This window comes from Canis lupus, chromosome 5, assembly GCF_011100685.1.
Source record: "Canis lupus familiaris isolate Mischka breed German Shepherd chromosome 5, alternate assembly UU_Cfam_GSD_1.0, whole genome shotgun sequence".
NCBI lineage: Eukaryota > Metazoa > Chordata > Mammalia > Carnivora > Canidae > Canis > Canis lupus.
In genome coordinates, this window is record NC_049226.1 from 13,215,677 (window position 1) to 13,239,758 (window position 24,082).

Consider the following 24,082-nt stretch of genomic DNA (forward strand, 5'->3'; position numbering starts at 1 on the left):
GAAGAAGAGGAAAAGAGAAGTAAGTAGAATGATCCCTGAGAAAGATATGTGTCCTGTGCATGGCACAGAGAGAGGGTAAAGCTAATGTGCCGGGGGGAAGCAGGCCTGTGTCCACAGAAAGTATGACCCTTGAGCTAAGTCTTGAAGGAGGCAGAGGCGTCCTCTGGGTGGCAAATGTGGATGGACAAAGGTGATTCCACAAAGAAGTCATCACAGTGGCTGTGATATGAAGGCACAGAGGTGAGAAAGTGTGGCCCTCTGGGTCAGAGGTCTGCGGTGTGCTGGGACAGGGCCCTGCTCTTTCAAGTGTGGTCTTCGGAGTACCTGCCAATGGAATGCTCTGACGTTTCTTTAAAAAAAAAAAAAAAACGGTGATAATTCCTGGGACTCACTCGACACCAACTGGATCTGAATCACCTGAGCTGAGGCCCTGGGCATCTGCGTTTTCAGCAGGTCCCAAGGTCACATGCGTAGCAATATTTGGGAGTCACTGGGTGAGCATGTGGGATGCTGGGGGTGAGGGAATAGTGAGAGATAAGGCTGGGGAGGCGAGCAGGGGCCAGAGCACAGCAGCCTGACCAGCAGGCTAGGGAGCCCGCACTTTATCCTGTACGTGATGGGATCCGACGGGACTGTCAGCAGAGGAGTGACAAAGCCAAGTCTGCTTTCAAAGAATCTCAGCCTGACAGTCTACATGTAGCATTGTGCCTTCACTTATTATTATATTTTCCCATTTATTTAACAGATATTTAAGTGTTTATCATGAGCCAGACCCAGGCACACAAGATATTCTAGAAACAAAATGCACAAACAAGAGAGAGGCATGTCCTGCTCTCAAGGAGGCTGGGGGTTAATGGAAGAGGCAGACTAAGCACACAGGCAGATAGGACTTCAGCCGTCTATGGGAGCAATATTGGGGAGGCTGCTACTTTAGATGAGGCCATCAGAGAGACCCCATGCGGGGCAGTGACATTTAGAAGCTCAAGGGATTTCCACCTAGGACCCACGGCCCTCTTCCCGTGCCCTGGCTGAAGACAGCTGTTCTCTCAGCCAGCTAAAACCTGCAGGCATGAGTCCCTCGAGGCTAGCCAGTGTCAGAGGGAGAAGCATCGCCCTCCCCAGCAGGGCTGAGCTCTGAGTCCAAGACCTCCGAGGCTCTCTGCTAGGAATCCAGGCAACGGGGGTGTGCATTTATTCAGGTCACCAATCCTGCTCCTGGAAGAAAGCCTTCCAGTGCAGGGCAGGTCATCTTCACACCCTGAAGTCACATTCATCACACGTTCGTACCGAGCACCTCACACAGAGCTCCACAGCCCGTGGGCACACAGTAGTTAGAGACCCCAGGACGAAGCCGACAGCCACTCGGCCCGACCAGATAGATGGCAGGTGCCCTGGGCTTTCTTTCTGGCTGGGCTGAGACACTGATTTCCTCAGGCAGATTCTTTTTCTTAAGACTTGGCTCCTCGAGGGCCCTGGCCCGTCCCCCGAATCCTCACTCGCACGTACAGGTGCTGCCAAGGCCCGAGGCCACAGGCCCGAGCTCCCCTGCCCAGAGTCCAGCCTGATTAACTGCAGCTTACAGACTGAGGTTACAAGGATTCCTTTGGAGCCTCCAACCCCTGACGGTGGGGAGTCGGCTGAGGATTAAATATATTTTGGATCCTGCGACATTCCCGTTAGGGGAACACAGACGTGCCAGAGAACATATCGATTCATAAACTGATATTATCTCCGGGCTCTCGAACAGGGCAGCTGCCCATGCGCTGTGGGCTACCGGCAGCACGAGGGGCAGATGGCTAATAAGAAGAGATGCATTTGGCAAGGGAGGGTGGTGGAGGGGGGGACAGAGCCAGGCTGCTGTCAGGCAGCTGGGGGCCTCAGCAGCTGGAAGATGTCCCCTCTCCCTGGACTTCCTTGTCAATGTGGCACATTGTCACCCCTCCACACCCCGCCCCCCAACAGGCTGATGGAAGGAGGCCCATTTCGAGGGAGCCCTGGTGTCTTGGACGTCTACACCCTCACAGCAGCAGCAGGAGCATAGAGTGAATAAGGGCTTTGGTGTTCAAGTCCAGATTCCACGCTACTGGATGTATGACCTCAGGGAAACCTCTCTGTAACCTCTCTGGCTTCAGATTCTCATTTTGTAAAATGGGAACGATAATGACGGCAGCCTGACAGGTTGTTTCAGGGAACACACAAAATGCATGCGACAGGCTTTCACATCATATTTGGCACATGGAAGCGCTCAACTTACAACAATTACCGAAATACGACCCCGAGATCTTGGGCACCTTCCAGCCCTCTCTACCTTAGTTCCCACCTGCTCTGAAAACGTGAGTTGGGAAGGTGCATCCTTCAACTCTTGTGTTCTGAGCAGAGGAAGAACGAATGAGTTAATTACAGACAATTAGAAACAGCCCTTCCAGAAGTCAGCCTGTCTGTCTTCTCGCTTTTAATTCCTACCTTCTTATCCCTCAATTATATCCTTTTTCAAAGGCCCCCTTAAGATAAAAAGATCCAGGAGCTTCCTTGATAATTCATTCTATTTATAATGACTCATGGGAGAGCTTGCAAAAGGACAAGAAAGGCGGTGGTGTGTTCTCTTATCATAATTTCCTGGGACACTCTAGACTCTACTCCCCGAGTGCCCTCTCAGTTAGGAAGTGCCTCTTTATGTCTAAACTTGGCTCTCCTACTGCTGTTGAAGGCTGATTTCTAAATGAATAATGGGAAACCGCTGACCACTGCCAGTTTCTAGACAATGGGCAGCTTCTAAGCCAGTGTTTCCCAAAATGCATTCCTCGGGACACTAGCTTTTTCCAGGATGTTAATAGAAATTTCACAGAAACAAGGTTCCCTGTTAAGGTGAGAACACACTGCATATTATATCTGCCTTTTCAAGATTTATAACACGCAGTAGAATATTATTAATGGTTTTAAGAAGTCCTACAGCAAAACAGCTTGTTTAAATTTTGTTCAACCCAGAACCTTCCAAATGTTATTAACATGAAACACTTCTTGGATGCCTGGGTGGCTCAATGGTTGAGCATCTGCCTTTGGCCCAGGGCGTGATCCTGAAGACCCGGGATGGAGTCCCACATCGGGCTCCTGCAGGAAGCCTGCTTTTCCCTCTGCCTGTGTCTCTGCCTCTCTCTCTCTGTATCTCTCATGAATAAATAAAAATTTTTTAAAAAAGAAACACTTCTTTCTCTCAAGACCCATGAGGGTCTCACAGTAGTGTTCTACAAAATGCACTTTGGGAACTGCTACTCTTTTTCTGGGAGAGACAGAGCCTATGTGCCTGTGAGCAGGCAGGTGGAGAGAGAAAATCTCAAGCAGCCTCCACACCCTGCATGGAGCCCAACATGGGGCTGGATTTCACGACCCTGAGATCATAACCTCAACCAAAATCAAGAGTCAGACGCTTAGCCGACTGAGCCACCCAGGAGCCCTGGGAAATGCTATTCTAAACACATTCAAGGAAACATGGATTATAAACCCAAAATCAAGTGGTGGAAACATTTTGCTGAGATCGATATTTCATAAACTTAACAAATTTCAGGACTGGAGGAGATGAAAAGCCTTCTGGTCCTGTTGCCCACCACGAGCTCAAACAATGCACACCTGGCTCGCTCAGGTTTCCTGCTCCTCCAACCCCACAGCCTGGCTGGCTGCAACCTTACTTGAAATGAAAGAAAGAGCCGGAAGCCATGGGGTCGAACAGGTTCTTATGGGGGAGGGGGGAGGGCTTCATTCTCTTCTTATAAATGGTTCAGGAAGGGAAACCCTAAGGGTCTCCACTCCCAAAGGGAATGGATTCCATCGCTGTGACAGCAGAGGAGCCAGGGTGAAGAACAGAGCTGGTGGCGGTCTGCTAAAGCCACGCAGCAGAGCAGACCAAGGCCAAATCTTCCGTTACTCCAAGTCTGCACGAGTCTGTGACAGCCCCCATACTGCCATCACCTTCTCACATGTGTGGTCTTTCTCTCCAAAGGTCCATATATTCCCAGAGAACAACAATGTCTGCCTCGGTTTTGAATTTACCCACGTGGCACCTTGCGTGTCTGATCCCCAGAAGCTGGATGGTAAATGTTGGCTGAGGAATGTTGATTGAAGATGTTTCTCATTGATTGAGGACCCTGGGGTCCTCAGTGTGCCTAAACTTACCACTAGTCTGCAGTCTTCCTCCTCCAGAGGACGTAAGAATAGGAGTAAAATTTGCACCACCCCCGATTATCTTCCGGAGGTTGCATTATTGTATTTTGACAAACAAATTCCTGACAGCTTGTTTCCTTATCACTTGGCTTTCATGTTAGAACATTTTTAAATGCGTATGCATGCGTGCATGTATGTGAAGGGGCGTGGGGGGGAATTTTTGAGCGTGTAATGATTTGCAGGGAACCAAATAAACTACAGTTGAAGGTCATGTCACAGCCATGGGTGGATTCAGGGGAAACCCTTGGGTGAGGGGCATTTTGAACAGGCCCAGAAGGAAAGCCTCATGGCTACGAGCTTGAGAGGAACATGGAAAGGTCATGAGGAATGGTACGACTCGGCTCGGCACCCCTCACTTTCTCCAGCAGGTGTGACACGTCCAGTGTCCTGGTCTAACAACAGGCATCCACTCACCAGCTGCCTGCAGAGACCTCACGGCTCCCCAGTCACCAAGCCAGGAGCAAGGATGGCTGTGAGTTGAGGTACAAGGTCAGTCGACTAGAGCTGAAAGCACGAGAGCTCTGAATGATCCAGATTTAGTTCCTGTGCTTGACTTTAAGGAGAAAAGCAGGAAGCTAACGCATAGGCTCCAGGGTACAATCCATCCCCTACCTCTACATCACTTGGACTTGGGCCTGGGCCTGGGTGAGACAGGAAGTAGCAGAGATGACGTTCTACGATGTTCCATCTGCCCAGCAGCCCCTTCTCCCTTGTATTCCTAACCCAGTAAGTGCATTACTAACTATTCCCCCAGCTACCTGAGCTAGAAACTCCAAATTTTCCTTCATCTTTTCATTCTACTTCTGGTCAGCTGCCACTTTTGTCAAGTCTATCTCTTGAATGTTCCCTGAATGTCTCTGAGGTCTGTCCTTCCTTTTTCAACCCCACCAGGTCAGGCCTACATTTTCCCTTTGCAACAGCCTGTTGCCGGAGACCACATCTCTGATCTCAGGAGACGTGGCCACTCCATCGCCCAACTCCCAGGTACCACTGACATGGATGGCAGTGTGAGCGGCGGTCCCTGGAGCTGTGCAATGTGGTGGTCTCCTCGTGACACATCAGAATGTAGTAGAAAGAGCACAGGTTCCGAAATAAGACGATCCTGGGTTCCAATCCTGATTTGGCCACAAGCTGAGCGGGTGATCCCGGGCAGGTCAGTAACCTCTCTGAATTGCAGCCTGTCACCTGTAAAATGCAGGGGAAGAACATCTACCTTGCAGGGGTGATCCACGGAAAGTGGCTGGCGCATAACAGGCACTCATGACACGTGAGTCCTGTTCTCTCCAAACACAGTCCATCCTCCACGCTGCCCCCTTCTCACTCCTTCTCCTGGTTCCCATGCCACGGGCTGGATCCCCTGACAAAGGGAACTAGCTGGCCTGGGGGCTTCTCTTCCCTCCTCTTCCCCCTCATTCTCTAAGAAGCTTTTCTTCGCTACTTGTCAAACGAGAAAAGTTTTGCTTAACAAGTCACCATAAGGTGTTAATTGCTTGGTGTGGCTATTTGTGTCAAGACAGAAGGCTTGACGTTCTAGATCTTCCATCCGTAAATAATTATAACAGAGCGATGCTTACAATAATAATAATGGCTACAATTTTATTGACCACCAGCTGTGTGCCTGGAAGAACTCAGTCGCTTCACAGGCAGGATTTCAATTCAGCTGGTAGCAGCCCCTACGACACAGGAGCTCTCGTTGCCCTTGTGTGCCTCAAGGAACCGAGACCCAGACTATTGAAGTGGCTCTCCCTAGGGCAGAGAGCTGTAAACAAATGGGTCTGGATTCAAACCCAGGCCCAGCTAACTTCAGAGCCAGTGCTCCATGTTCTCAAAGCACCTCCTCTCCACTGCGTGGCCTCGAAGTGGGGGTGACCAAGGGCCAGAGGCACGATGCATTCACTCTGAGATGCTGTAAAACAGCTGGCAAAATTGAGTTAAAATTGATTTCGGAAGGTACAACTCAACTTCAAGACCCACGAGAAGATTTACAGCTACAACATGAATACTGGGGGTCTGAGTAAAGGGATTACCCAATCAGCTAAATCTCTGCAGGAGAAGGATTTTAATTGCAAAGGGGTCGGGGACTTGGCACGGGCCCCAGACTGAACAACTGAACGATGATCCTGAGAACACAGGAGAGCCGAGGTTTGCTCTACACCATGTCTGTTCAGCACGAAGAACCCAGAGAAGGGATATGAGAGGGATACACCAGGGTGAAGCAGGTGCGGAGGGTTGTCTGGAAATAAAGGTGGTATAACTGAAGATGTGTGTGGCCAAGGGGCACAGAAGTAGGCAGGGATGCGGCTTCATGGCCTTGGCCATCTTGTGTGCCTTGTTCAGGAGTCTTGGCCATTCCTAAGACCCCTCTACGATCACCATCATTTGAGCCGCAGATGCTTCCCTGCTGTCTCACTCATTGGGCTGTCTCATTCAATGCTGCATCCCTACTGCCTAGAGGAAGCCAGTGACCCCAAAAGCTGGCTCACCGGTTTAATTAAATGATTAGGAGAATAATTGTTCTGGACAGAGCAGGGATAAATGTGGAGGTTATTTTAAGTCATTTACTGTCTACTGGTATTTTGTCCTAGATTTTCCTCACTGAAACCCCACATTCCAAAAGCAGTCTTTGTTTTTACATTTTTTAATCTCTTTATTTTTACCTCTTTTAATTTGACAAGTTTTCTCAGTACAAAGTAGGGGAAATAGCACTTCACCGTGTTGATGTGAGGCTTAAAAGAGATAACGTACAGGAAAAGCACTCTGGAGACTCAAAGGATGATATGAACTCCTTGAGTTATTAGTATTAGTCATAGTAACAATAAAATCACTCAAGGAATGCATTCCACTTGCACTTTGAGGCATCGTTCACAGGCAGTGAGGAGACCGCATGGGGAGGAGGCCACCAGATGTGCCACAAAGGTGAGCCTCTCCACCCCTACATGAAGACTTCAGCCCTCGTTGGCCTAAGAAGCTAACAGCTGCCTTCCTGCCAGCCCCACAGGCAACCCCTGAAAGGTGCCATCCTGATGCCTGACAACCTGTGAAGTCTCCCTGAATTTGGCCACCTGGGCCCCATCAGGTTGTGACTTTTTTTTGCAGACCCTTCACTCCAGAACTGGTTCCTACTCTTAACACCCTTGCTTTTTGGCTGCTTGCGCCCAAGACTCTGCCCTTGATCCCTTCACTTCCGTGCCCAGCCCTGGCCTCTCGCTCCTGAGAGGGGGTGGGCAGCACCTGCATCACCCAAATCACAGGCCGCTTATTAAACATCAATCTACTACTGAGTTAATAACATTAAGTATTTCTGTGGAAGTAGACAGAAGGGTAGTAGATACCTGTAAGTATCAGGTATCTACTGGGCCTCATAAGCTCACTCAGGGTGGACAGGACATTCATATTCCCATTTGGGGGAAGAAGGAATGAAGGTTCCTAGGACTTAAGTGTCTTGCCCAAAAGACAGACATGGGATTCGGATCCGGGTACCAGCATACAAGATCAGTGCTTATTACCCTACGCCTCCCTACTGTATACCCGGAACTCGGTCACCAGGAGACCCAGCATAAACTCAAATGTATGTGCCCCTGACTGAGGTTGTTAATGACTGACAACTTTTAAGGTTTTCACCCCAGGAGCAACTGATAACGCCAAAAGATTCCAATTTCTTAAGCCATTATCATGAAGCTGGATTGATGGAAGATATCCTTGAGACCATATCATCCCCAAACTTGAACTCCGCATCCCTTCCACCCCAATCTGATCCCCTCCCTCGGTTACTTGTGAATGTGACCCTTACCCACCCATCATTTAATCCAGAATTTGTAACTCCTGTCCTGCTCCTTCTATTCTCTCATGCTCCCCATCTCATTCCTTCCCATGCATATTCATTCATGGTTGTCAGAGAACATTTTACATCATCAACGCCTCTTGCATCTTTCCCCTTTCCACCATCCCCATCACCTCTGCCTCAATTCAGAGTTTCACCAGCTTGTTCTTGGACTACCAACTAATTGGTTTCCCTTTTCCCAGTCCTGCATTTCTCTAAGCTCCTTCTTGGTGCTATTGCTGGAGGGATCGGTCTAAACTACACATTTGATCATGAATCCCTCTCCACCTCCCAATGCTCTTTACTGCAAACAGGACAAAAGTTAACTCCTTAGTTTGACATGCACGTCTTTTCATGCTATAATTCCTGTCTACCCCTCTGCTCACTCTTCACCTTGACCTCCTCCATCACCAAAACCAGACAGAACTGGCCACTGCTTCATTTGGGCCACCACCATACCTATTGTCACTTAGAGCCTTTTATCGCAAGAGTTTGTTCAAAAGGACTGGGTGCTCTAGAGACAAATGCACTCACATTACCAGCATTTACACAGGTGCACAACATAGAGAGAGAAGTCAACGTTATTGGGGCACCTGGGTGCCTTAGTCAGTTGAGCATCTGACTCTTGATTTTGGCTCATGTCATGATCTCAGGGTCATGAAGATAGAGTCTTGTATCAGGCTCTGCACTAAGCACAGAGTCTGCTTGGGAGTCCTTCTCTCCCTCTCCCTCTGTTCCTCACCCCCCTCCTCCCGCCACCATTTGCTCTCTCTCAAATAAATAAAATCTTTAAAAAAATAAAGAAGTCAACACTATTATAAGCTTAAGGAGGAAGTGCCTGTCAGGCTGCCCCTCATCTTACCCCATGGTAAGAAGGACCTCTTGACTTCCCAAGGCTTCTTGAGGACTATAGTCATTCATTTTTTTTCCAGGAACCCAATGCATGGAAGAGGCCAGGCCCCAGACCCGTGTCTCCCAAGGGCCCTCTCAACCTTTCTCAGGAAAGCCCTGGAGCTCCCAGGAGCCCAGAGTCTGCTGGGTACCATTCTACCTCCACTTGTGACCCCCCCCAACCCAGGTTCCTGTCTATTAATCTGCATCAAAGCCTCTGCTCTCTGCAGGCTGGGCAACTGCTTTCTGTGGAATAGGTCTTTGAAGAAAGTAGCAGTTGGGAGGCTAATTCATACCTGTCAGCGATTCCATTTAATGGGAGATTTGGTCCTAAACCTCTCAGCCCCCAGATCTCCTGGATTCTTTTCCCTGCATGCTTCCTATTCATTTAGCCCTGTGACCTAAACACATATCCGTTCCTCCCAGGGACCCTGTCCCTTCTCTGCTTTTTCTTTCCCAACATGAATCCACAAACAGGACTTCAAACGCAGACCATATTTTGTCTTGCTCATTGATCTGTTTCCCTGTATTTGCCCCATGCCTGAGCTTAGCAAATGCTCAATACACATTTACTAAATGAATTAATTCACCTGTAAACACCCATCAGAGTGGAACCACCTTTCCAAAGGCTTCAGGTCATTTGCTCCCCGGAAGAGGAAGGCAGAGGCCAGCGGGAAAGAACCCTCCCACTTCCACCCCAGCAGCTTGTGACCATCTTCATTTTGTACTTGGAAGACTGTTCTGTGCCTCTGGGACTCAATAAGTGGTTATTAACTGTGAAGCTGAAACCTCCGAGGGTCAACCTGACATGAGAAATAGTGGACACTGTGCTCTCCCCTTAGGCTGGGGAAGTGCAACTGCTTCTCTGCAGGCTGCTTCCTTTATCAGGCATCGATTCCTTACCTCTGAGGTGCCCTGCACTCAGGATCCATTGATCAGGCCTCCTGCCTATACACATCAGGTATTAAACTTATCTCGTCCCAGAACCCAACTCATTAGCCTCAGGCATGTGGAGCCTCAAGGCACTCCGACCCCCATCTCACTAGGGGTATAAGGAGGTTTTAAGGAAGATGAGTGATGTTGTCAATCGGTAGCCTCTGCCCGTTGCATCTCTGCAGCAGGACCAAACGATGGGCTCCCATAGGGGCAGGGAGTCTCGCTGGCTCTGACATGCCCAAGATCAGTCAGGACATATTATGCAATTAAGGCAGGACCAGGACTCAGGCCACTGGGCTCTCAGATTTCTTCCCACAGGAGAGGGAAATGTACACAACAGGAGATCTTTAGATCTCGGCCCTCTTCACCTATTTGTTCCACAAACACATAAGCATCGCCTGTAGGATACACATCATGTTAGGCATTAGATATACAAAAAGAACAAATCGTGTCCGTGTCCCTGTCTTCAAGATGTATATACTTAGCAGCAAGCAGGAGGCAAGTCCCAGACAGCTGGTCACTATGAGTGCTCGGGGTGCAGAAAAAGGTGGTCTCTTTTATCAGAATTTCTGTTGATACTCCTAAGCTGAGAGCTGGCTGCAAGACGAGGCCTGAAAGATGAGCAGGAGCCAGCCAGATGGAGAGGTGGGAGGAGGAGCTTCCCAGTCGGAGAAATGACAACATGCACAGAGCCCCAGGAGCGAGGGTGTGTGATAAATTCAGGGGACGGCAAGTCTCTCAGTCTGGCTGGGGTGAGCTGTGGGTGGTGGGGAACGGGGCAGGGTAAAGCCCAGAGGGAAGTCATAGGAAGCTGCTTTGGACATCATCCTAAGGGTAATGGGGAGCTACTGAAGGGCTCTAAGCAAGAGAGAGCATCAGGAATGGTTTCAGGAGGATCTTAACTCTTAGGCAAGATAGAAATCCAGCTTTGCTGGCTCACGGGAGAGGCATCCACCGTGCGGGTTGTTGCCGGAGGCTTCAGCCGGATGGGCAGGTGTCATGCTCACTGCTGGGCTGTGAATGTGAGGTGTCAGAACCACAAAGATGTGGCCGGGGAAGCCTCAGATGGTGATGGATTGAGCTGTTGATGCCTTTGACATGGAGTAGAGCCTGATGCTGGGGATAGAGAAGCTGGATTGCTTAATAATAACAGCACTTGCTACTCCTAATGGTGCTTATAATACAATAGCACTTATAATGTAATAATAATAATAATAATGCGATTTGCCATAATGTCTTTTATTCTCAGACTCCCTATGCTTTCCAAACATTCATTAAATCCCAAACACTCTTCTCAGCAGGGCCCAGATTCTTCAGGGCTAGGCGCCTCTGTGGAAGCTGCAGCAGGCCAAGTGGCCTCAGTTCCCCCTGTACCCTTGGCTCTCAGTCTTCTCTCAGGTTTATAGACCACCATCGGGAGCTGGGGGTGCCAGAGCCCTGCAGCAGGCATGGGCCAGCAGAGAGAACCTGGCTGTATCATCTCTCAGGGGATGTGCTACTTCCTGCCCCAAGACTCTCCAGTCTCTTCTTCCTGTTTCCCTGGCTAGATCTCTCCTTGTCCATCCTTTCAGCAGGTGATGGGGGGGGGGGGGCGGAGCAGATGGCAAGAGAAATAAACTGACTTACCAGGTTGGCACATGTGATAGGCAGGATTCTAAGGTGACCCCCCTGAGACTCCTTCTCACCCCCTAACTCTCTCAAATACACACAACACTCCCCGGGGGACTAGGGCTATGATGGGTTCTACTCCCATGACTAGGTTATGCTAGAAGGTACAGCTTATCCAGGTGGTTCTGACCTAAGCACATGAGCTCTTTAAAAACAGTTTTCTCTGGCTGGCTACAGCAGAGGAAGTCACAAAGATTGAAAGTGTGGGAAGGGCTGGTGCAGAGGAAGGTTCTCTGTTGGTGAGATGAGATGGAGAGGTCACAGAGGTGGTCTCAGGCGAAGACCAGAGAGTGGCCTCTGAATGCTGAGAGTAGTCCCCAGCCAAGAGCTGGGAAGAAAACAGAGATTTCAGTACTATAACCACAAGGACATGAATCTAGCCAAAAGAAATGAGCCTGGACGAGGCCTCTAATATCCAGATGAGAATACAGCGAGCTGCCACCTTGATTTCAGCCGGAGCATGGCAGCCATGCCATGCTGGACATCTGACCTGTGGAACTGTGAGCTAATAACTGGTATTATTTAGGCTGCTAACTCTGTAGTCATTTGTTGTATGGCAACAGAAAATTCATACAGCACATAAAAAGCCATAAACATGAATTTGATAAGGACAAGGTGTGGGCTGGGAGGTCAAGGGCAAATTCTCAGCTCTACAAGCTCAACATTTGTTGAATGAATGACATTAGCCAAGGCTCTCAAACTTCTCTGGGTCTCGTAGAACCAGAACACCTATCGGATACTGATATATTGAGGGCTCAAAATCCCAAACGTAAGAGCTTGGAATGGTGTCTGGCACACCGGTGGCACCCAGAACCAGAGAGTGTCTGCTGTGACGATGCCAGCTATAGAAATGGGTAGATTTTTATGATCAGACTCTTGGTGGGATATAATGGGGGATTCCTGGATCACCGGACAGAGGGGGAGGCCAAGGCATCGCTCACTGAATTAATGGAACTTCTGAATCTTTAACAAATTTGTGACAGAGGGCAAGGTAGGTCTTCTGTTCTCCCAAAGCTCTATTAGAGAGAAGGCCTGGGCAGTCAGAAGGGGACGTTACCATTATGTTTCCAGAGATACTGAACCAGAGTAGTCCCCAGAGTCTAGTTCTTATTTCAATTTGATTTATTTCATATACACAGTCTGGTGCACCCAGTCAGCGACACACACAGACGTTGATGAGAGAGTGTGCGTGCATGTGTGGGTATGTGTGTTGGGGCAGACACAAGGAACAAGTTTCAATTTCTATTAAATGGATGATACACAAATATCTCAACCTTAGTTCTGAGAGTCCCGGGGGACCCACGTTCACTGTCATGCTGTTTGTCAAACATCAGCAAAGAGGTTGTCTGATAATTGGCTCCTCCGATGCGAAACAGTTTTTTTTTTTTTTCACCTCCACTAGGGTCTCTAAACCCCCTATCGAATGCTTCTTCAGTTTCCATTGATTTTCCTGGCAATACTCGTTCTGCTTTCACATCCCCGGCCCCACGTGGTAAGGATTCAAGTGTATTTGGAAGCTCCTGCCTCAGCTTTAAAAACCAGGGCCCACTGCGAAGTGCAGGTGCCAGGCTCCTCCCTCCAACCCAAGGTTCTGGGATAAAGGCCTAATTGGGTCATTTCCATTTTCAATGATCCTGCATCCCTGCTACTGGTGCCTGGTTCTTCCAGGATAACTGACAACAATGCCTCATTTCCCCTCCTCAGATAGACTGATTAATCAGCCCCAGCTGAGACCAACCCTTGCTTTGGGTAGAGAGCAGATGAACAAACACAAATGGAGTATCTCAAATATGGCAGTTCTTGGAGAAGCCTCCAGTGCAGCTTGGGATAATTCTTGTGGTCTTCTGGGCTTGCCAAGGGGAGCAGCCTTGCCCAGCATGACTTGGTGAGTCACCCGCCAGCCCAGACAGGCACTGGCTTGAGTCAGATGCCTCTTGGCCCACAGCCCTATACTGGGTACTCTCTAGAGTAAGAAGAGAGAAGTTTCAGAAGCTCTGAGAAAGGAGTGGCCACCTGAAGAGTGGCAGTAACACAGGTGGATGGGGTATTAGAAATGAGCCCTGCCAGGCCAGGGTTGCCTGGAGCTCCAGCTGAAGTTAATCTATACTACAGGGCATCTTGAGTTGGGTCCAGACCTGTGCCCACTGTCATCTGTCCCCCTGACAGCCACCACTGCTACCAGCAGCTTTCCTTCTCCAGGAAGGAGCTGCTTCTTCCCCAGGGCTCAGGCTTGGAAGGCCCTACCCATAGTGGAGGGCAGAGAACGGGCCACTCTGCCAATCCAGGCCAAACTGTTGGCCCATCAGGTACTTATTAGACACTGCTTCATGAGCACCTCAGAGCCACCCTGCCGATAGAACTGGCCAGATATCCCTACCTTTCCCCAGGCAGCCCTGGCTTCAATTCTCTCTCCAGGTCAGTGGCACCCATTACCTTGCAGGGGGACAACTGTCGACAGCTATCCAAGTGAGCCCAGAGTGTCTCGGGCATTTGTGACAAGCCACCATACCACTCACAGTGTTAGCTCGGGTCCACATGGGACTCAACCTTCCCTCTTCCCCTGCCTTCCACAGAAGAGGGAAAGTTGGCTGCCTGTGTGTGACATAATGAAGGCTCTGAAAGGTTCTCCCCATCCTCAAATGCCTTCATCACCAACATCACGATTTTCCATTGTCCACTTCCTTGGCTAAGGCCTCAGTTAAAAAAGCAAATGTTGTGACAAATACCCACCATTTGCTTCAATGTGGATAGAACTGGAGGGTATTATGCTGAGAGAAGTAAGTCAACCGGAGAAGGACAAACATTATATGGTCTCATTCATTCAGGGAATATAAGAGATAGTGAAGGGGATTATAGGGGAAAGGAGAGAAAATGAGTGGGAAATATCAGAGAGGGTGACGGAACATGAGAGACTCCTAACTCTGGGAAATCAACGGGTGGGGGGGGTGGGCAGGGGGATGGGGTGACTGGGTGATGGGCATTGGGGGGGGTGCTTGATGGGATGAGCACTAAGTGTTGTGCTATATATTGGCAAATTGAACTCCAATAAAAAAAAATACCAAAAAAAAAAAAAAAAAGAGAGAGAGAGAGAGCAAATGTTGTTAAGACATTAAACTGTGTGTATCCTTCAGAGAATGTCCTGTTCATCCCCTATCTCCAGCTAGCTAATCCCCATAGGCCCTCTGGGTGTAGCCACTGCCAGGAAGCCTTCTCTGAACCTGTCAGACTGGGCCAGGGGCCCCTTTGATGGCCCCCAAATGCCCCATGAATATCCTCATCACTTTACTTAATCTGTCGATTTATAATAATTTATTTGATTTACAATAATTTATCTCCCCCTCTAGTCTGATCTCCTCGAAGATGGGACTTTATTCATTGCTACCTCCCTGACAGTGAGTGCTCAGTTCATGCTGACCCGGGGAATGTGTGGGCCTGTGGGCCTCTTCCCTCTACTCCTAGCTTTTTCTGAGAGCTCAGGTGAGTCATGAGCCCTCCTCAGTCATTCTCCACAATTGTGAAATGCTGAGATTGAGTTAGATGCTCTCAAAGGTCCCCAAAGGTGATGCTATCCTCATCCATTCCCATACTGGCACAAACTGGATTTGGAGACTGGGGAGGCCCGTCATCCATCAGGGAACGTAGGCTGGGCACGAGAGACAGGACAGCTGCTTCTGGGCAAGGGGGAGCTCACAAGCCAGGGGTGCTGGAGGGGCCACTGGAGGGATAAGTATGGCAGACCAGGACCCTGAAAAGCCACGTAGAGGAAAGTCACCTGCTTCACATGGGAAACAGGCTGGCCCAGAAAGTCACTCAGCCACTTATCATATATTCATCCAGTCCGTGGAGTCAACAGCACTTCAGAGTTGAGAGGTCTTTGGACACCTTCTAGTTTATTGGCAGGGGAGAAAGGACTTGTTCAAGTTACACGTGTGGTCAGTTAGTGGGACAGCCAACTCAAGATCCCGGGCCTGCCTTTGGCGACTCCCAAAAAGTCCAGCAACTCTGTGGGACAGATGGGGTTACATCTGACCTGAACCTTGCTTTGCTGGCTCTGGCTTCATCTCTCTCCAACACCCCAACTCCCTTGCTCCAGCCCCAGTGCTACTGTGCTCTTGCTCAGACCCATACCTTACCTCTGCCCACGTGTCAGTCCCCCATTCTCATCTCTAACCATCCCTTCAATAAACGATTAAAGGAAACACATCTGTAAACCTTTCTCATGCTCCCAAAGAAGCACTAAATGCTCCCTCCTCTGGCCCTCCATACCTCGCATTGACAGACAGAGCTCTCTAAGCCGCACCATGCTGCAGCTTGCATTCCCCCCGCACACAGTAGGCACTTCATAAATCTTTGCTGAATAAGTATAGTTGATTTGAGCATTTTGCAAAGGCAAGCCACTAAATCACGGCTGGCTAACCACTTTATAATCCTATAACTTGGGCCAAGGGGCTTCCAGCAGTCAGCCACAATTTTCCCAAGTGCAAATGCAAAGAATAATTCTTCAGTCAATACCTCTTGAATCTCCTTCTAATTTTCCCCGCCATTTCTCTTTCTGAATACACCCCCTCCCTACCAATGACCTAGCTCAGAGAAGAGACACAGGAGGGTTAGCAGCCAGAGAGCACAATTTTAGAGTAAGAGCTTCTCCTTTAGATGCTGGCATACCCATGTGTGTGAACAGGAGAGATTTGTTTAGGGTTTGCACTTAATGGGGGTGGTACGTTGGAGGCTCAGACAAACATATGGAGAGCTTTCACTCACTCCATTACTCTTTTCCTAGTTACACTAAAAACATATTTATTCACCAAGGTGTACTGTATTGTACGAAGTGGTTCTCCTAAAAGGCTCAATAAAGGTGAAATATGTAGATAGACTTAATAATTTTACAATGAATTACACTTTAGAATCAATTGTTCTGGCTCTAGAAAGTTGACTGATGGATTGTAGCTGTTGGCTAGCTGTGTGTGTATGTGCATGGTGTGTGCTTTCAGGAAAGACTGCAAGATATGGAAGGGGCTCCAGGACCATGGGAAATGGAGTTCTAACTAGGTGAGAGGCCAATTTTGAAATGTTTCTAGCTTTGGAGTTTTGGAAAATGAGAGGCAGGAGATGAGGAACCTGAGGTCTAAGGGTAGAAATCCCCAATAAGGAAATGGGAAAGGAAGGAGAGAAGGGAATAACCTCTACTAGCAGCCCACTGAGCATTAGAAAGTCTCCATGTTCTCACAAGATGATGTTCTAGGAGTTGTTAATCCCATTTTACAGAAGGGAAGACTAAGATTCCAGTGGATGAGGAAATGTGCCCCGTGTACATTGCATCACAGCGCCTGCCTTCAAACTCACACCATCTCTGATCTGAGGCCCTGGCTGTCTGCCTTAAACCGTGCTTCCATCCTCTGCGAGAACACAGTCCTGAGGCCCACCCAAGCTCGTGTGCCAAGCCATGAGGACAGCAGACAGGACTAGTTTCATGATGACCTTGAAAACCTGAAGGAGACATTTTGTTTCAAAGATCATTGTGTTCTGGTTCCAGGAGTCAGGAGCTGGCCCAAAGAGGCCCCTTGGCCAAGGCTGGCCTGGGCATGGTGCGGCCTGCAGAGAAAGCAGCCCCAGGTGACACAGGCCACTCAGCACAATCAGCTGGATTATCTTTACACTCTTAAGCCTCTTCTTACCTCAATGATCATTTGTGATGCCAACCCTGAAGCTCAGGATTTGACACTGCCCCCACTCATCAGAACCCCGTGTCACCCTGTCTCTTGGATCCTGCACTAATGCACCCTTGACAGGGCTGCACATCCTTGCTTTCCAGTCTGTCCAGCCCAGAATGGAGGAAGGGCATCATAGTCCCCATACTGAGTAGTTACCATACGGCCTATGAAAGTGCTGACTCATCTCAGCAAAGGGGACACTGAGCCCAACTCCGCCTGGCTGAGCAGGACTTTTGTGCTCATGGGCTTGTGGGGATGAGCTGAATTCCTACCAGATACAAGGAGGTAAGCTAGCTCACCTGGCCAGCCCTCCTGGTCCAAGAACTCTACACTGTTATGAGCTGCTCTCTTTGTTGACTCAATAAATATTTATTGAGTATCTACTACATGCCAGTAGGCATCTAGGGTACAGGGATAGATGGACAGACTTGGTCTCGCCTTCATGAAGTTCAAAGTCTGGCAGAGGGGTCAGACACAGAAGAAGAAATTCGCACTTGAGATGAATGCTATAAAACACAGAGCACAGGGTGCTGTGAGAGTGTCACAGAGGACCCAGCCTAGCATGGTGTCAGGGGAGACTCCTCCAGGAAGTGACATTTAAATAAAACCTGAGAGATGAGCAGGTCTGGCTCACCAAAGCAAGGATCAGAAGGGACAGGCAGTGAACACGCTCCCTTCTTCTGGCATCAATGGTTTCTTTCCTCCCTGTCTGCCCTGGCTCCCCCTTCTGTAATAAGTTTAGCAATTTCAATTACTTATGGCTAATCTCTCTGATAGACCTTTAGAAAAATAAACATAGGCTTGGTCTGCTTGACAATAAAATGAACCCAGAGGAGAAAAATCGGCTGCATATATTCATTCTGCCCAAACAAGACAGAGACAGGGGCACAGAAAGGTTATATCCTGCAGGACTCACTGGGACTGGGCTACTCTTTGGGAATCTGATGAGCTGTTAGCTGAACAGAAGCTGCTCCCATGGGCCAGGTTCTGGGCCTTCAATTTCATGGTCATTCTCTCTCCCTCTCCAGGAAAGATTCTCAATCTGAGGCTGCTGTGAAGTGAAATGCTCCCCAACATGTAGGATAAAACAAATCCAGGGCTGAAAATGCCCCGAGAGATCACCTAACACAACTTCGTCATTTTAGAGATGATGAAACGAAGCCCAGCAAGGAGCAATGGCTTGTGGAGACAAATGCGACAGAGTGAAGGGGTCAAGGGCTCACTGCCTGGGGTCATAATCCATCTCCACTACTTTGAGCTTTATGGGGCTCAGCTTACTCATCTGTAAAATGGGGATAAAACACTGCCTTCTGCTAGAATGGTTCTGAGGTTTAAATGAGACAATAACCGAGAAGCACTTATGACAGAGCCTTGAAGGTAGAAGGTTTTCACCAGGTCAACTGTATGTCACTCAGCTGCTTCACGGCAGGGCTGTAACTAGAAGCCACAGCTGCTTCACTGCCCGTCCCCTATAGGATGAGGCCACCTGCTGCTGTAACCCTTCCTCATGCTTTCCAACATGGCACAGCCAGCACCTGGCCCCTTCTCTCTCCATTCCCCCAGGGAAAAACTCTGCCTCTGTATACACCCCTCAAATGGCAGCCTGCCCTCCGGGCATGGTGGTGATACCAGGGTGGCCCATCAGGTACTTATTAGACACTGCTTCATGAGCTGTCTGGGGCATGACAATGAAGTGGCGGTCGCAGCCTCCAACCAGCTGTGCCACCGGCAATACCTGCCAGCCCAGGTGACACAGTCTCCCGCTTCCAGGCCCCAATTCTTCCCCGCCTTTTGTTGACATTTCACCACTTTTGATTCTTAACCTGAAGTCTCTATGCTTCTCTTCACCAAGGCGGCAGCTCCTTCCCCTGGCACAGGGCCCATCTGTACTCTCTGACAATAGATTAGGGTGATTTTATCTTTTCTATTAGGCAGTGATTGCAAATCTCCCTGGGTTCATTAGTAGCTGGATAATCCCTCCAGATTTATGAGCTCAAACTCTGCCTCCCCCTTCACCTCCTCTCTTCAGATGGCATCTCTGCTGTCTCAGCGGCCAACTAGGCTTTGCCCAAAGGCCCTTCATTTCTCATGTCCTCTATCCAAACTTCCATCAGCTTTGTAGAACAGCAGTTCCCCTGCCAAAGCCTGAGGCCGAGCGGAGGACAGAGACTCCTTCCACACTTAAGAATGGAACAAGCTCAGGGAACCTGTAACTGGCCTGTGCCTGCCACACCTGGAAGCGTCAGACAGGACGGCCAGGCCAGCAGCCCCCCTGGACATGCACTTCCGGTGTAGACCTGAAGTGAGAACAGAGCTGATACCCTTATATCAAGGTGCTAATCAGACTTCTACGTACAGGATCAGTTGCCCTCTAAATAGACTTGCCAGGGCTTAGCATGCTAATTGCTTTTCCAGCACACATGAAAGAGATGTGTGACAATGATTAATAATTTAATAACATGGCAGTATTGCTAACTGATCACCAAACCCATTTCCTCTTCTGCCCGGGTACACAGTAGACTACGTTTTGCAAATCGCCCTTCCAAGTAGGTGCAGGCACATAACAGCAATAGCCAATGGAGCCGTGAGGATAAATACTAGGGTGCCGCTCCTAGGCCTGGGCCCTTTCATCCTCCTGTGTGTGATCTTCCATGGTTTTCTCCCATTCCTGGCCTCTAAGAGGACTTATTTAGAGGCCAGAAGAAACCTAGGCCTCTGCATGACATTATGGAAGGCCGCTCATTGACCAAGAACAGCCTTTTGGGATGTGAGTTGAATGAGAAATAACCTTCCATTGCATAAAGCCAAGGGATTTGGGGTTTATCTGTTATAGCAGTTGGCATTCCCTACCAGAAACAAGGTGCTATCAACAGCTACTTTTTAATTTTACCAAAAATTTTTGAGATGGATGTAATTATTCCCGTTTTACACGTGAAGAAACTGAGGTCCCCAAGAGCTTCAGGGACACACAGCTAGGATGCTCCCAACCTGGGTGTTTTCACCAGGTCTGACCGGGTTTTTACACACTGGCTACTTTCTTTCATTATAAAGCTTCTTAATCAGCAGGACTCTCAAATTCGGCCATGTGGTCTTGCTTCTTTCGAAGTGCAAACTCGAAACAGAAATAAGAAAGACATCTGACCACTTCCCACCCATTAGGACAGCGATTACAAAAAAATAAAAACAAGTATTGGTAAGGATATGAAGGAACCAGAACCCTCATGCATTGCTGGTGGGAATGCAAAACGGTGCAGCTGCTCTGGAAAATAGTGTGGTGGTTCCTCGAAAATTAAGCACAGAATTATCATATGATCCAGCAATTCCATTCTTACGTATATGCCCCAAATGACAAAGCAGGGACTCAAACAGGTATTTAGATACTCGTGCTCATATTATATTACCTACAATAGCCAAAAAGGTGAAGGAACCCAAGTACCCCTGATGGATGAATGGACAAACAGAATGTGGTCTATACACACAGTGGAATGTCATTCAGTTTTTTAAAAAAAGGAAGAAAATGCTGACACATGAATGAAACTCGAAGCCTTTATGCCAAGTGAAATAAGGCATTCACAAAAGGACAAATACTGTAAAATCCTGTATAACCCTACTTATGAGAGGTACGTAGAATAGACAGGTTCATGGCAATAGGTGGTTGCCAGCACTAGAGAGGAAGAAGGGATGGGGAGTCGTTGATTAATAGGTGTGAAGTTTTGGTTCAGGAACCTGAAGAGTTCTGGAGATGGATGGTGGTGATGGTGGCACAACTTTTATTACTACTAACTGGTATGCTTAAAACGGTAAATTTTATGTCATGTGTATTTTACCACCTTAGAAGAAGAAAGCTCTGCAGCATGCTATCACATGGATGAATCTAGAAACTGGGATGCTAAGTGAAATAAGCCAGATACAAAAGGACAAATATTGTCTGATTCTACTTATATGAAATAAAAGCCAATAGGAGGGTGCCTGGGTGGCTCAGGGGTTGAGCGTCTGCCTTTGGCTCAAGGTGTGATCCCCAGGGTCCTGGGATCGAGTTCCGCATCGGGCTCCCCACAGGAAGCCTGCTTCTCCCTCTGTCTATGTCTCTGCTTCTCTCTGTGTCTCTCATAAATAAATAAATAAAATCTTAGAAAAAAAAAGCCAATAGGAGGTTATCAGGGTTGGGAGGAGGAGAAGGAGGGGAAGTTACTGCTCACTCTATGGATACAGAATTTCTGTTTAGGGAGATGAAGTTTTAGGAAGAATGATAATGATAATGGTCAGATAACACTGTGAGTATAATTAATGCCACTGAATTGGAAACTTATAAACGGTTAAAATGGCAAATGGAATGTTACATATGTGTCACCACACTAAAAACACTCCGAAAACCAAAAAAAGAAAGAGAAGAATCTGTACAAAGGCAGGAACTGGTTCTCAGATAGCTTATGTATCATCTGTGTCTTTGGTGACTCTGCAGAATAATTTTCTTGTTTGCCTCGCTTTGTCCCCTATTTGGGCCTGGCCTCTTGCCCCTCACCTTGGTCCACCTGTCAGGACTTCCTTTCTTCTGGTTTCTGTCCTGATCTCTGACCAAATGCACATCGTGGCTCTTAGTTTACCACTAAAATTATCAATAAAGTTACGAATCCTCTGCCCCAGGCTCCCATCTTAGCCAGGTACCTTCAGAGGCCCATTCCTCTGTTGATCAGATTTGTTCTGCTGGGACTGAGTTCTGACCCATCAAAACCAGAAACAGGGCAAGAAGCTGTTTTGCCAACTGAACCTCTGACACCAGTACAAACTACTCTAAATCCCATTTCAAAATAGATGTGTAAACAAAAGCACTGGACATCTGTTCACTGTTTGCTATAACCGTGTGCCTTCACCATCTACAAACTTCCTGCTAGTGACATCTCCCTGAACAGAGGGAGATGTCAGTCTCTCCAATCTTGTTGAAGTGTCTCTCTCATTGCCTGACACCCCACTATCACTCTGTCACTGAGCCTTGGCTCCCCCCCTCCACCTTCCCCAGGCTCCCAGACCTGTCTTCCCTGGACCTCCCAGGCCTGGTAGCTAGCTGCATGGTCCTCCTGGCCAGTTTCCGCTAGCTTTGGCTCACCTCCTCTTCTGTGTCGGTTATCCTGACCTCCAAAGTTCAGGGCTGGCATACTCACTCACCTATTGGCCACTCCCTGACAGAGAGAAAAACTGTAAGTCTCTAGGGTCAACCGAATTGAAGGTTTAGAAGTTTGACTCATGATGGATATTTTTCTCCCAACTCTTATGATGGGTAATTAACTGATCAAATCTATAGCAGTCACTTGGATTTATTTATTACAGATGCCCTAAATCAACCAGCCTTCTTTTTAAAATGAAAAAAAAAATTTTTGAAATTGAAATGTAATTGAAATGTAATTGACATACAAAATTACTTTAGTTTCAGGTGTTTAGCATAGTGATTTGACAATAATATATATTATGCAATGCTCACCATGATAAGTGTAGTTGCCATCTGTCACCATACAAAGTTATTATAATATTATTGGCTATATTCCCTATGCTGTCCTTTTCATCCCTGTAACTTATTTTTTTCATAACTGGAGATTTGTACCTCTTAATCCCCTTCACACATCTCACCCATCCCCCCGGTGGCCTCCCCTCTGGCGACCACCAGCTTCTCTATGTTTGAGTTTCTATTTTTGTTGTTGTTCATTTGTTCTGTTTTTCAGGTCCCGTGTACAAATAGAATCACATAGTATTTGTTTCTGACTTATTTCACTTAGCATAATACCTTCTAGGTCTACCTGTGTTGTCACAAATGACCGGATCTCATTCTTTTTTATGGCTAAGTAATGTGCCATCACACACACCCCCACACATACACTTTATCCGTCTATCAATGGACACTTAGGTTGCTTCCATATCTTGGTTATTGTAAATAATGCTGCTATAAACATAGAGGGTGTATATATCTTTTTGAATTAGTGTTTTCATTTTCTTTGGGTGAATATAGCTGGAAGTGGAATTACTGGATCGTATGGTACTTAGATGGCTGGCAGACACATGAAAAGCTCAACACCACTGATCATCAGAGAAATGCAAATCAAAACCACAATGAGATATGACCTTACACCTGTCAAAATGGCTAAAATAATAATAATTTTAAAAAGACAAGAAATAACAAGTGTTGGTGAAGATATAGAGAAAGGGGAACCTTGTGCACTACTGGTGGGAATGTCACTGGGGTGCAGTCACTCTGGAAAACAGCACGGCAGGTCCTCAAAAAACCAACAATAGAAGTATCAATCAGCTTTCTTAATGCCCGGGTGGAAATGAAGAATGAGAACAGACACAAACAAACCCTACTCTGGCCAGCTCAGTCATGTATAACACCTAAACTACCAAGTTCTAGGCATTCTCTGAAAATAAATAAAATGGCATTATTGGAGTTGCTTTTACAGGCCACTAAAGGCTGGGCAGAAAAATAAGTACCTCCTGTCTTTTTCAGCACATGGGAAGCATAAAGAGGATTTTGTAAAATAATACCTTCTCTTTACTAAATTTGTATTATGAGCCCGTTGCTATGGGGATACTATCTCCTGAGGCACGTATTAACAATGTTCCCTTACAGCCGAGGTCTCTGACACTCAGAGAGGGTAAGTTACTCGCACGGGATCACACAGCCCGTAGCTAGTCAAGCCAGAGTTCTAAATCACGTCTGCCTAATGCCGAGGCCCATGCCCTTCTGGCTCACGGTGCTAGCTTTCCAAAAACTAATCTGAGCACCGCACACCATGGCAGGATTCAGAAAGCGGTGCCACAATAGGTAGCCCTGAGGAATTCAGAGAAGAAATAA

The 24,082-nt window shown here is 47.9% G+C and overlaps 1 protein-coding gene across 7 annotated transcripts in view; it reads right to left on the reverse strand.

The window, feature by feature from the left end:
- The window catches only part of GRIK4 (glutamate ionotropic receptor kainate type subunit 4), a 422,971-nt gene that overhangs the window by 113,736 nt on the left and 285,153 nt on the right, over window positions 1-24,082 (reverse strand). The window lies entirely within an intron of this gene.